Source organism: Ascaphus truei, chromosome 3, assembly GCF_040206685.1.
Source record: "Ascaphus truei isolate aAscTru1 chromosome 3, aAscTru1.hap1, whole genome shotgun sequence".
Classification (NCBI taxonomy): Eukaryota; Metazoa; Chordata; class Amphibia; order Anura; family Ascaphidae; genus Ascaphus; species Ascaphus truei.
In genome coordinates this window covers 224,466,116-224,480,224 of record NC_134485.1, presented here as the reverse complement: position 1 = coordinate 224,480,224, position 14,109 = coordinate 224,466,116, and the positions used below count along the sequence as shown (strand labels likewise).

Sequence of the window (14,109 nt, the reverse complement as noted above, 5' to 3'; positions counted from 1 at the left end):
ACCTCCCCTTCACCCCCCCCCCCCCCTTCACCTCCCCTCCACCCCCCCCTTCACCTCCCCTCCACCCCCCCCTTCACCTCCCCTCCACCCCCCCTCACCTCCCCTCCAATCCCCCCCCCCTCACCTCCACCCCCCCTTCACCTCCCCTCCACCCCCCCTTCACCTCCCCTCCACCCCCCCTTCACCTCCCCTCCACCCCCCCCTTCACCTCCCCTCCACCCCCCTTCACCTCCCCTCCACCCCCCCTTCACCTCCCCTCCACCCCCCCCCCCTTCACCTCCCCTCCACCCCCCCCCCCTTCACCTCCCCTCCACCCCCACCCTTCACCTCCCCTCCACCCCCACCCCCCCTTCACCTTCCCTTCACTCCCCCCTTACAACCTCCCACCACCTCCACCCCCCTTCCCACCTCCCCCACCCCCCTTCCCAACTCCCCACCACCTCCCCCCCCTTCCCACCACCTCCCCCCCACCCCCTCCCCTTCCCACCACCTCCCCTTCCCCCCCACCCCCCTCCTTCCCCCCTCCTGTACACACACGTGTATACACACACGTGTATACACACACACACACACGTGTATACACACACACACGTGTATACACACACACATGTGTATACACACACATACGTGTATACACACACACACGTGTATACACACACACGTACACATACACACACACACATGTATACACACACACACATACAATGTATACACACACACACATACAATGTATACACACAAACATGTATACACACACACACCCCAGCACCACCACATCAGCACACCGGTATGCCCCCCCAGCACACTGGCATTCTCGCCTCCCCACCATTCCCAGCCCCCATCAACACCATCAGCACCCACACATCGCCACCTTTGCACCTCCCCCATCGGCACACCCACATCCGCACACCCACATCCGCACCCCCACATCAGCACCAAACCCTCCCAAATCAGCACACCAATACAATCACCATCAGTACAGCCACAGCAGCACTACCACCGCACATGGGCCGCGTGGACCACTCCCCACCCAAATGCCACACCCACACCACAAACATCCCGGGCAACGCCGGGGCTCTCAGCTAGTTCTATATAATTCGTGAAAGCACTGTATGTTTGCCTGCCTGGATGTCCGGTGTCCCTAGGGGAAATCTCATTGGTCCCTTGGGTCGCCCGCCCCCGCACACCTCTCATTGGCCTGAGGCGGAGTGACGGCCCACACACACACACACACACACACACACACACACACACACACACACACACACACACACACAACACAGCAGCTCTATACACACACACACACACACAACACAGCAGCTCTATACACACACACACACAACACAGCAGCTCTATACACACACACACACACACACACACACACACAACACAGCAGCTCTATACACACACACACACCCTCTGTCCGCCCCCCTCCCCCCCCCCCCTCACGTGCGCCGTCCTGCACTGGCTCCGGACGGGAAGCGCGGCCCTCCTACCCCAGCCGCTCCCTTACCTCCCCGGCGCTACCACCCGCTCAGGTAAGTCACTGTGCGTCCCGCCTCAGCCTCAGGCCCACTGCGCGTCCCGCCTCAGCCTCAGGCCCACTGCGCATGCCGCCTCAGCCTCAGGCCCACTGCGCGTCCTGCCTCAGCCTCAGGCCCACACACACAGGGCGCTTCCTACCGCCGCTCAGCCAGACGCCACATCGAGCGGGCGCCGGGGGGGGGGGGGGGAAGCGCGAGTCTCAGGCCCACACAGGGCGCTTGCTTCCTACCGCCGCTGAGCCGGACGCCACATCGAGCGGGCGCCGGGGGGGGGGGGGGGGGGGCAGCGCGAGTCTTAGGCCCACACAGGGCGCTTCCTGCAGCCGCCTGCACGCCTCACTCAGCAGGACGGCACATCGGGGGACCAAGCGGGCGCCGGGGGGGGGGGGGGGGAGCGCGTGTCACAGGGAACGGGGGGGGAGGGAGTCACGGGGAACGGGGGGGGAGTCACGGGGAACGGGGGGGGCCACCAGCCGAACCAGCAGGGGGACGGACGCACGGAGGAGGGGGGGGAAATGCCCATACATAAATTATGACAATACATATGCCCACTGCTCTCCACCCCCCCACTCCCCTTTCCCCCCCCCCCCCCGCTCCCCTTTCTCCCCCCCCGCTCCCCTTTCTCCCCCCCCGCTCCCCTTTCTCCCCCCCGCTCCCCTTTCTCCCCCCCCGCTCCCCTTTCTCCCCCCCGCTCCCCTTTCTCCCCCCCGCTCCCCTTTCTCCCCCTCCGCTCCCCTTTCTCCCCCCCGCTCCCCTTTCTCCCCCCCGCTCCCCTTTCTCCCCCCCGCTCCCCTTTCTCCCCCCCGCTCCCCTTTCTCCCCCCCCGCTCCCCTTTCTCCCCCCCCGCTCCCCTTTCTCCCCCCCCCGCTCCCCTTTCTCCCCCCCCGCTCCCCTTTCTCCCCCCCCCCGCTCCCCTTTCTCCCCCCCCCCGCTCCCCTTTCTCCCCCCCCCGCTCCCCTTTCTCCCCCCCGCTCCCCTTTCTCCCCCCCCGCTCCCCTTTCTCCCCCCCCCGCTCCCCTTTCTCCCCCCCCCGCTCCCCTTTCTCCCCCCCCCGCTCCCCTTTCTCCCCCCCCCGCTCCCCTTTCTCCCCCCCTCCCCCCCCCTGCTCCCCTTTCTCCCCCCCCCGCTCCCCTTTGTCCCCCCCCCGCTCCCCTTTGTCCCCCCCCCGCTCCCCTTTCTCCCCCCCCCGCTCCCCTTTCTCCCCCCCCACTCCCCTTTCTCCCCCCCCCCCCCCCCGAAACCTTTACAACAAATACTCACCTATTGTTCCACGAGTTATAAATAATACTACCTATTACGCATTTATATCCCGGGCAACGCCGGGTCTCTCAGCTAGTTCTATACAATTCCCCTCCCAACTGCAGTCTTTATTAGCCTCTCAGATCCTTTCGCTGCCAGGGAGGCCTGCAATTTGTTACTGTGCATTTTGTTGCTGACCCCTCTGTCAGTGATAGGTTAACACAGCTAACAAAAAATATTTTTGTAGCTTTTTTTTTTTGTTTTGTTTAATTTTCCATGTTTGCAAACAAACAGGTGTGTATTGACTTTAAAATAGGGAATACATCTGGAATATGTCAACGTCTGCTACATTTGTGTGGATTTTTGTTGCCATTCACAACACAATTGCCGTCAGTAATTTTATGGCCGTGCATCCTAGAAATACGTTCTAATGAAGCAAATGTGACAGGGGCATTATGTCCGTGTTATCAACTAGTATCAATTTATCTACCTCCCAGTCAGGTGTTCAGAGGCTAAATGAGTGTCTATTGCAGATAGCGCTGACCTGAGCACCTCACACAAGTGTCTTGTTTGCTAATTTTGCAGTAAGTGGCCCAGCCTAAAAAGCAGCAGAGTTAAAAATTAACTGCATCTCCTTTCAAGTGAACACCCGTGCGTCAGGAACACTCGCAGCCTGTTTTCGATGACGCCGAAAGTAAATGGCACAAATTAGAAACCATTGCAGTCTTCCGCAGCAAGCGGTGCTACTTTAGGCTTTAACCCCATCACTACCTTTTTTAGGACATTTATAAGTGTCCTTTCCATGCCCTGCTGCAGCCGGTGATGCTTTTAGCCCGACTTTCCTGGCTACATCATCTCCTCTGCATTTCCTAGAAGTGCCGGTGAGCATTCAAAAACTTGGGATTGCTAAAGGTAATTAGAGTTATTTCTATGGAAAATAAAATACAAATTTAAACAGGACACCAATTTATTCCTGAGTGTATGAGCACCGTTGATAGAGGTCAGAGGCCCTGTCCATCATGCTTCTACATTTTGACATTTAGGTGTCTTCTGAAAATAAACTACAAAACACTTGTTCCACATACATTGGCACATACACTGAATTGCAAAACACTTCCATTTCACGAGACCCTACATGCACATGCTTACAAATATGAAGTCAGCCTTAACTGACTTGGTATTCTGTCAATTATCGTTAGCCCCATATTTGTGAGGTTAAAACAGTGCATGGCAGAGGGCATCAGAATGCACCCCACCCTAGCGTAAAAGCATATCACAATTTTCATTTTTTTTTTTTTGGTTCTAGAAAGGGACAATCAACATAGTCACCCTTTTTATATGACCATTTAAAGTGACCCATCCCAGGATTCCTTTAATTGTCTACTTTCAGAGAATATGTTGTCTGGGTGTATTTCTGCTTAGTCGCTGTAATTACATTGAGAAAATAGTGTTGCATGTAAATCTGTCTAATGCTACTTTGGCACTCACCAACTGTTTTACTTTTTACATGGAAAAATAAAATGTATGAAATGTAATATTTTCTAAAAGTAGACAAATCTTTGTTACGGTGTATAACATAGCTCAACCAGACAAAGTTTGGCATTAAATATAAATGATTCCTTTATTTTTTTTTATACTAATTAGATTGTGAGGGCTAATGACCACATAGGCACATTGGACCAACAGCAATTTAAGACTGAACTTTGATATGTTGTATAGTCTGCTAGGATACACCGCCACCGCACACTGACTAGGATACGCCACCGCACACTGACTAGGATACACCACCGCACACTGACTAGGATACACCACCGCACACTGACTAGGATACACCACCGCACACTGACTAGGATACACCACCGCACACTGACTAGGATACACCACCGCACACTGACTAGGATACACCACCGCACACTGACTAGGATACACCACCGCACACTGACTAGGATACACCACCGCACACTGACTAGGATACACCACCGCACACTGACTAGGATACACCACCACCGCACACTGACTAGGATACACCACCACCGCACACTGACTAGGATACACCACCGCACACTGACTTGGATACACCACCGCACACTGACTTGGATACACCACCGCACACTGACTTGGATACACCACCGCACACTGACTAGGATACACCACCGCACACTGACTTGGATACAACACCGCACACTGACTTGGATACACCACCGCACACTGACTTGGATACACCACCGCACACTGACTTGGACACACCACCGCACACTGACTTGGATACACCACCGCACACTGACTTGGATACACCACCGCACACTGACTTGGATACACCACCGCACACTGACTTGGATACACCACCGCACACTGACTTGGATACACCACCGCACACTGACTAGGATACACCACCACCGCACACTGACTAGGATACACCACCACCGCACACTGACTAGGATACGCCACCGCACACTGACTAGGATACGCCACCGCACACTGACTAGGATACACCACCGCACACTGACTAGGATACACCACCACCGCACACTGACTAGGATACACCACCGCACACTGACTAGGATACACCACCACCGCACACTGACTAGGATACACCGCCGCACACTGACTAGGATACACCGCCGCACACTGACTAGGATACACCACCGCACACTGACTAGGATACACCGCCACCGCACACTGACTAGGATACACCGCCACCGCACACTGACTAGGATACACCACCGCACACTGACTAGGATACACCGCCACCGCACACTGACTAGGATACACCACCGCACACTGACTAGGATACATGTCGGCAGCATGGAATGCTCAGCAGGGAGAAGCCAAGTGCTGGAAATGGATTTGAAAATGGAGACCCCTACAAGTTCAGTTCCCAACACTAGGTGAGTCCTTAGTTTTAGTTCTACATGGGAAAGACAGTGGAGCTATATACATTAGGGTGTATGTTTAGTATTTATTTTGTTTTATTAAAATAGTTCGGTGGTTACCCTCCCAGAAGCAGAATCTTCAAAGGGTACGGGGAATCCCTGCAACATAAAAGGAAGGTGGCTTAGAAAACTAAATGGTGTGCAGCTTGCGAGAAACCAGCCCTAATAGGGAAGAAATGGTGTGAAGATTGTCTTAAGGCAGCTGCAGGGGATTCCAACGAACAAATGAGCACTTTTCTTGTATTGATGAAGAAAACAGAGTGTTAATGCAGCAGTTCAGCAAGCAGTTAACCCTGCGCAAAAAAGATCTAGATCCCAAACTAGTCTGGATAAGGGGAAATGTTTTTCTTCAGATGATTCTGACACGGAATGTTTTGAAGTATCAGAGGGTGAAATGGATTCATCAGATCAGGATATTCAGGAAGAGGAATCTGAATTTGATGTAGAAATGGTGGATCCACTTATCAAGGCCATGAGGCAGGCATTGGAATTAGAAGTTACTGAGGCGTTAAACCACAAGAAAGATAAACTCTTTGGGTCAAGACAAAGAAATAGTAGAGTTTTTCCTATTCATCAGGTAATTAAAGACCTCATTCAAGCAGAGTTGACGCGACCAGACGCCAAAGTATTTACGCTTAAAAGATTTGGGAAGATGTATCCATTCCCACAAGAGGAGGTAAAATATTGGGATGTTAGCCCAAAGGTGGATACTGCTATATCCAGAATAGTAAAAAAGACCACTATCCCAATTGAGGAGGCTGCGTCATTAAAGGACACTATGGATAGGAAAATGGATTACGTATTGAAAAAAGCATACGTTACAGCAGGAACATCCTACAAACCAGCCATAGCTACAACATCAGCAGAAGGGCTATGCGAGTTTGGATTGCCATCATAGAAGAGGCAATAGACAAGGGCGTAAAAAGAAGTGCTATTCTTAAGGCACTCTCCAAAGTAAAGTGGGCAACAGACTACATAGCAGAAGCCTCTTTGGATGCGGTAAAATTAGCAGCTAAATCTATGGTACTAGCGGTATCAGCAAGAAGGGCTTTATGGCTCAGTGGATGGCTGACATAGCGTCAAAGAATAGCTTATGCGGATTACAGTTTGAAGGTGAATTCCTCTTCGGCAACAAACTGGATGCCATAATAACAAAAGCATCAGGAGGTAAGAGCACTTTTTTGCCCCAGGAAAACAGGACCAGAAGATTCAGGTTCCAACAGTCTAATAGAAATCAGTATAAGGAAGAAAAGACATATAGACCTGGTAGGTCGTTTCCAAGACAAACAACATGGAGGGGTGGCCAGAACCGTCTTTTTCGAGGCGCCGAGGAAGAGGATCATTTGCCAACAACAAGTTCACATGAAGGTCAAAGGGCCCAGCAGTTGCCAGTAGGAGGGCAACTGAAGCAGTTTTCTGCAACATGGGCCCAAACAATACAGGACAATTGGGTATTGGAAACCATTCGTCAGGGGTACAGTATAGAGTTCAAAGAAATGCCAAGAAGAAATATGGGCCTAATAACATGGGTACAGTCCAAGGAAAAAAGAAGGCAAATGAATTCGGCTTTAAAGAAGTTATTACAAGTGGAAGTAATAAAGAAGGTACCTCAGGAAGACAGAGGAAGTGGAATTTATTCCAGAATATTTCTAGTAAAGAAACCTTCAGGGGATTACAGAGCAATCCTAGACCTAAGAAAAGTTAATTCATTCTTGAAAATAAGAAAATTCAAGATGGTGTCGTTGAGCCTGATTATTCAAGAAGTACAACCTGGAGACTGCCCATAGCAAAGAGACACCAAAGATTTCTAAGGTTTGCAGTGAACCAAGATCATTATCAGTACACAGCACTGCCATTTGGTCTGGCAACTTCCCCAAGTACGTTTACAGAAATTCTAGCCTCTTTAGTGGCAGAAATGAGAGAGGGGTAGAAATATACCCATACCGGACGACATCCTGGTAAAATCAAAAAGTCTGGAGAAACTACAACAAGACCAGAAGATGGTCATAACCTTCCTGGGACAGCACGGTTGGTTAATATACAGAGACAAGAGTCATCTCATACCCACTCAACTATTAAGATTTTTGGGGGTAGAATTCGATACGGCAAAAGGAGAAGTGAGACTGCCAGACACAAAGAGGCAAGACATAGCTATGCAAAGAAAGAAGCTCAGGAAAGCAACCAGAACTTCAGTAGAAGAATGCATGAAGCTTCTAGGAAAATTCGCTTTAACATTAAGCGTCACAAAATGGGCAGCGCTACATATGAGACCATTACAAAACAATTTTTTACAACAATGGAACGGGAATCACAAAAACACAAGACAAAGAATCTTGTTACACCCACACACAAAACAGGAACTAAAGTGGTGGGAAGATACCCGAAACCTGGGAAAAGGACAAACACTACACCCAGTACAGTGGGAAAGAATTACAACGGATGTGAGCAACGCAGGTTGGGGTGCCCAAATGGGAGAAACATTGGTGCAAGGAACCTGGACAAACCAGGAAAAGCATCTTCCATCAAATCTGCTGGAACTAAAAGCAGTACAAAGGGCCCTAGAAGCTTTCCAAGACCAAATAAATGGTGGCAATATAAAGATAGAATCAGACAACAGGTCAGTTGTCAAGTATATAGCCAAACAAAGAGGAACCAGGAGCAGAAAGCTGATGAACCTCACAGCAGAAATCCTCTTTTTTTGGGCAGAGCGCCACTTATCGGAAATTACAGCCATACATATCCCAGGACTGGAAAATGTCACAGCAGACTTTCTAAGTCGCAACATTATACACCCAGGAGAATGGGCATTAGACCCGCAGGTGTTTCAAGAACTAGAGCGATGGGGTCAGCCAGACATAGATCTCATGGCGACACATCAGAACCGCAAGGTAAAGAACTACTGTACAAGACAGTTTCATCCAAGCGCAAAAAGTACAGATGCTCTCAGTTTCAAATGGGACTTCAAGTTGGCATACCTGTTCCCTCCAATTCCCCTAATTCCGAAAGCAATCAGGAAAATCAGGGAAGACGAAGCAGGGGTGATATTTGTAGCACCATACTGACCAAGAAGGCTTTGGTTCACACACTTGGTAAATATGGCAGTAGATACACCATGGCACATACCAGATCGCAAAGGACTGATGCGACAGGGGCCAATATGTCATCCGAACGCCAAACAATGGGCCTTGATGGCATGGCGATTGAGCGGGAAACATTGAGACTGAAGGGTTGTTCAGACAAAACAATCCAGACCCTTTTACACGCAAAAAAAGGATCCACATCAAAAGTATACCATAGAATCTGGCTTTGCTTTCGCGATTGGTGTGAAAAAGAAAAACAAAATTTCCTTTCACCTAGAATTGTGTCAATAGTAGAGTTCCTACAAAAGGGATTTGAGAAAGGTCTCAGTCTTAGCTCATTGAAAGTACAGGTATCTGCACTATCAGCCTTATTGGAAAGAAATCTGGCAATGGAAAGATTAATCATCAGGTTCTTGCAGGCAGTTAAAAGATTAAGACCTCAAATCAAAAACAGAGTACCAACATGGGACTTGTGTCTAGTATTGGATGTATTAACGGCATCTCCGTTTTAACCTGCACAGGAGATAGGTTTACGATGGTTATCATGGAAGATGGCGTTTTTGATCGCAATCATCTCAGCAAAGAGAGTGGGAGAACTACAGGCACTATCAGCCAAGGAACCATTCCTAGTCATACATCAGGACAAGGCAGTTCTCAGACCAGTGCATCAATTCCTGTCAAAGGTTGTATCACATTTCCATATGAATCAGGAAATCGTGATTCCGTCATTCTGTCCAGATCCAAAGAACAAGAAAGAAGAAAGACTACACAAATTAGATGTGGTGAGATGCCTAAAAGTGTACATGGAAAGGATGCGAGATATCAGAAAGTCAGACAGACTATTCATCATACCAGAGGGACCAAAGAAAGGTCAAGCAGCATCAAAGACAACAATTTCCCAGTGGATAGTGTCTTGTATTAAAAGAGCTTATGAAAGCAAAGGACAAGATAAACCTTTGAACATTAAAGCTCATTCTACAAGGGCCATGTCCACATCATGGGCATTTAAAGCCCAAGCTACACCAGGACAGATATGCAAAGCAGCAGTCTGGTCCTCATTCAATACGTTTTTGAAATACTACAGACTAGACGTACAATCCTCAGCTGACGCAAGCTTTGGGCGTGTAGAGTTTTACAATCTGTAGTGAAATAAAGTGTAAAGTGTATTAATAAAGATCAAACTGATAAAGGCATTAACTGGTGGTATTTATTTCTTATGTATCCCTCCCTAAAATTGTCACTGCCTGGGTATGTCCCAAAGGTGCTCACTGCCAGGGTGATCAGGAAAGAAGAAAATTTAAAACAACTTACCGTAATTTTCTTTTCCTGGAACCATGGCAGTGGGCACATAGGTATTAAACATTCATAGGGAGGGTAACTATCAGTTATATTTTTCAGCTATGGAAAAATCATAAGACTAAGGTGCAGGTAGAGGGAGGGGCCTTATATGGCCTACCTGCAAAAGTCTATTTCCTGTCCTACCTAGAGTGAGAAGGGATTAACCCAAAGGTGTCCACTACCATGGTTCCAGGAAAAGAAAATTACGGTAAGTTGTTTTAAATTTTCTCCTTTCAGGGGCTGTCGTCTCATGTGGTCGCCCGGCACTATACACGCGGCCTTAGGCTGCGCTTATAGTGCCTTGCGACGGCAACGCGACGTCGCTCCAAATCAAATACAATGACTCTGTCGCAAGCGCTTATAGTAAGCGTGACGTCGCGACCCAAAATTTTGAAGCCGGGTCCGTTTGATTTTTTTTTTAGAGACTGTCGCCACATGTGACTGTCTCTAAACCAATCAGAGACCGCGGCCCGCCCCCTTTTGTGACGTCGCTGGTGACAGACGCTCAAAAACAAATAAGTTTCGCTGACGGCGACGGATGATGTCATCGGTCGCGTCGCCAGCACTATAAGCGTGGCCTTATGCATTCTTAGATTTGGGGCGCCTCTTGCCAAAATTGTGTTCAATAAAGTTTGTGGTCTTGATATTTTTGTCATTTTATATTGTGTTTAACAGATTCACGCCCAGAGCTTTTTGTAGGGGAAAAAAAATCATGCTACCCATGCTTACATTCCTTGGGACATGTACTTTCAGAATAGATATATAATTTTTTTTTTTTTTCTAGTAGTACTTTTACCTTGTTAATAAAAGTGTGCCCCTTTTACATTTAGGCCTAAAAATTTCAGACGGCTTGAACATCCGGGATCCCAGTGTGTGCTCTATGGTCCATCTTGTCCTCTTTTTAATGAGCAGGTCAAATACCCCTAGAAGGGGGTCTTTGGACCCCTGGTTGAATTATGTTTCGCAATATATTATGATATAAATATTTTAGAATTCTTCCCAAATAGACTGACCCTAGACATAAGGACATTACTCATTTTTTTTCCCCCAAAGGATCGGCGCACCTTTTCAGATACCCTTTTACAGTGGAATAAAGCGGGTGCAGTGTGTGGAATCCTCGTTGGTTAAACAAATAGCTAAACACTTGCGGGATTGGGTAAATCTTTTGGAATAGTTCAAACAAGCCTTGTCTGTATAAACAAGTCTGTGCTGAAACTGTAATACGGAAGGTGTAAGCTTACGGAATAGGGATGCATGTTACAATGGATAAGAAACAAAAGGTAACACTGCAAATTTGCATGTCACTTCCCAGAATTCCTTGCTGCGTTATTTGCCTGTTCACCCATGCTCCTGGTCACGTGATTGTTAGCATGCCCGCAATAAGCTGCAGTTGTTCTGTCTGCTCTCAGCAGCTGTTGCTAGGTGGCAAGCCTTCCAGAGAACAACACTGCTTTGCAACATGGTTTTATTTTGAATATTATATTTTATTTTAATGGATGGTTAATATGAATACAATATTTTGTACACAATTGTTTTACATAATCTAGCTCCAGTCCGCACCACCCCCAACCAACAGGTCAGGTTTTCAGGATATCCCAGGTTTAGCACCACTGGCTGAATCAGAGGCTCAGTTGAAGCCCTGTGCTTCTGAGCCACCTGTGCTGAAGCAGGGACTGATTGAGCCACCTATGCTATGTGAAATGTAAAGCTAATTAACTAACTAGATAGTATACTTGCAGTAAGACTCTGTTAGGAATGCACGTTACATTTACATGCACTAATATTTATTTTTTATTTTTTGGGGGGACTTTTTAAATATTTTTTAGGTTCACAAGCTTATTTAAAAAAAAATTTTGTAGACTTGTAAACCTTTTAAGACATGAGATTGTTGCCAAAAGGGTTGGTGCTATCTAAAGAAACTATATATAACTAGTTATTCTTTCAAAGTATTTTTTACAGGAGTGAACATTGCTCTAACTAACAGATGTGCAATGTAGATAAAATGTAATCAGCTAGGCAAATGCCACAATATGGCTTTAAATGTCTACTTTGCAGAATGTCTATTCTCTCTCTTTCTCCCTTTTTGTCTTTTTCTCTCTCTCTCTCTTTCTCTCTCGATCTCTCATTTTCTCTCTCTTTCTCTGTTTTTCTCTCTCATTCTGTTTATCTCTCTCTCTGTTTCTCTCTGGTTTTTCTCTCTCTCATTCTCTCTTTCTCTCTCTTTTTCTTTCTTTCTTTCTTTCTTTCTTTCTTTCTTTCTTTCTTTCTTTCTTTCTATACAGCTTCACTCAATAGGATCTACAGGTCCTCCATGCAACCATAATAAAATGGAGAAAATGCACAAAACTCCGCACCATTTCATACTAACATGTAATTCTGCATTAAAATATATCATCGTAAAAATTCCCTCTCAAAATAGGGATTAAGTACATCAAAATATGCTTGTCGAAACCCACTATAATGTATTAAATGTTACTGCGATGTTCCTCCTTTTTTCTTTCTATGCAACACCAGGCCTGAGGTACATAGTAATTGAGGTACATCAAAAAGTTGCAGCTATTTAGGGATGAGAAATAAAGCGGTTTGAGAATGATCACAATTATGATTTTCTAAACCTATTTTTGGAACAGTGTGTATTTATGCATTCATATGTATCATGGTTTTTTAAAAGGCAAGAATTAAATGTAAAAAAAAAATCAGTTTATTTATTTTCAGTTTGCATGCAAATGAATGGAATAAATGTATGCCAAATATGCCCCATGTAACATCAGATATCCAATATATAGAATGTTAGTCAGTAATTTCTGGCTTACAGCGTATTTGCACCCTGACCTGTTGAAATCTGCTTTAAAAAAAAAATAATATATATATATATAGATTTTTTATCGGGGGGGGGGGGATATGCATGTGTATGTTTAGTTCTAAAAAAGAAACCATGTATGACAGGCACCAAACATAGCTATTTCTTGTTGACATTGTTGTGCAATATCTGTTATCAGTGTGAGACAGGGTGAAAGGTCATTTTTGTTGCTCTGGTCAGTGGCAAATGATTTTAGTGACTTAATCGCTGCACAATCTTAAGGCCACGCTTATAGTGCTGGCGACGCGACCAATGACGTCGCCACCCGCGAACGTTGTAAAAAAAAATACCGACGGTCACCAGTGACGTTACTAAAGGGGGCGGGCCGCGCAATTTGATTGGTTTAGAGACGGTCTCTAAAAAAAATCAGATAGACCCGGCTACCAATTTTCCAGACGCGATGTCGCTCTTTCTATAAGCGCTGGCGACGGAGTCAATTGTTTTGTTTTCAAGCGATGTCGCCGTCCCGGGCACTAAAAGCGCTGCCTAAGAAATCCAATTTTTTTTATTTTAATTGGTATCAGTGAGCGGCGTTGGTCAATATTCATTATTAGAATGTTATGATAATGGTAACAATTTGTTCTGTAGGAAAAAAGACGGACATTAGCGAGTTGAATGAATTAAAAAAACTTTTTTCAGAATAAGTTCAAAATAAATTAGGAAGAAATTCTGTTTCAACAGTAATGACAAACTGAAACTGACTTTAAATTGGTTGCATTTTAGAATAAAACCCCTTTGCTGTCCCATATTCATGAACATGTGAGCTATGAGCAATGATGGGAATACAAGGAAGGGGGCAAACACACTGTAAAGGATCTATTTGAGGTAGGAGGGTTAAAAGGGGCCGAGATCCCAGTTACATTGGCTGCTCGGCCTTTTTGATACCTGTCTTAAACGGTGTCACTAAACTGTCAGACTTCAAAGGCTGACTGATATTAATATCCCAAAAATAAACATATTCAATATCTACTTATCGGAATTTTTTTATTACATTATTTCTATCATATCAGTATTTTGCCACCTCCGTCAGCTGCGTTGAACCTTTTAAATAGGTCACTGTGTAAACTACACTTGAATCCTAAAATGAACTTCTCCTGTAAGACACACTGGTGGCC

At 46.6% G+C, this 14,109-nt stretch overlaps 1 protein-coding gene across 5 annotated transcripts in view; it reads left to right on the top strand.

The window, feature by feature from the left end:
* PRPS2 (phosphoribosyl pyrophosphate synthetase 2) overlaps nucleotides 1–14,109 on the top strand; it is a 66,127-nt gene that overhangs the window by 41,861 nt on the left and 10,157 nt on the right. The gene's annotated exons all lie outside the window — the stretch shown is intronic.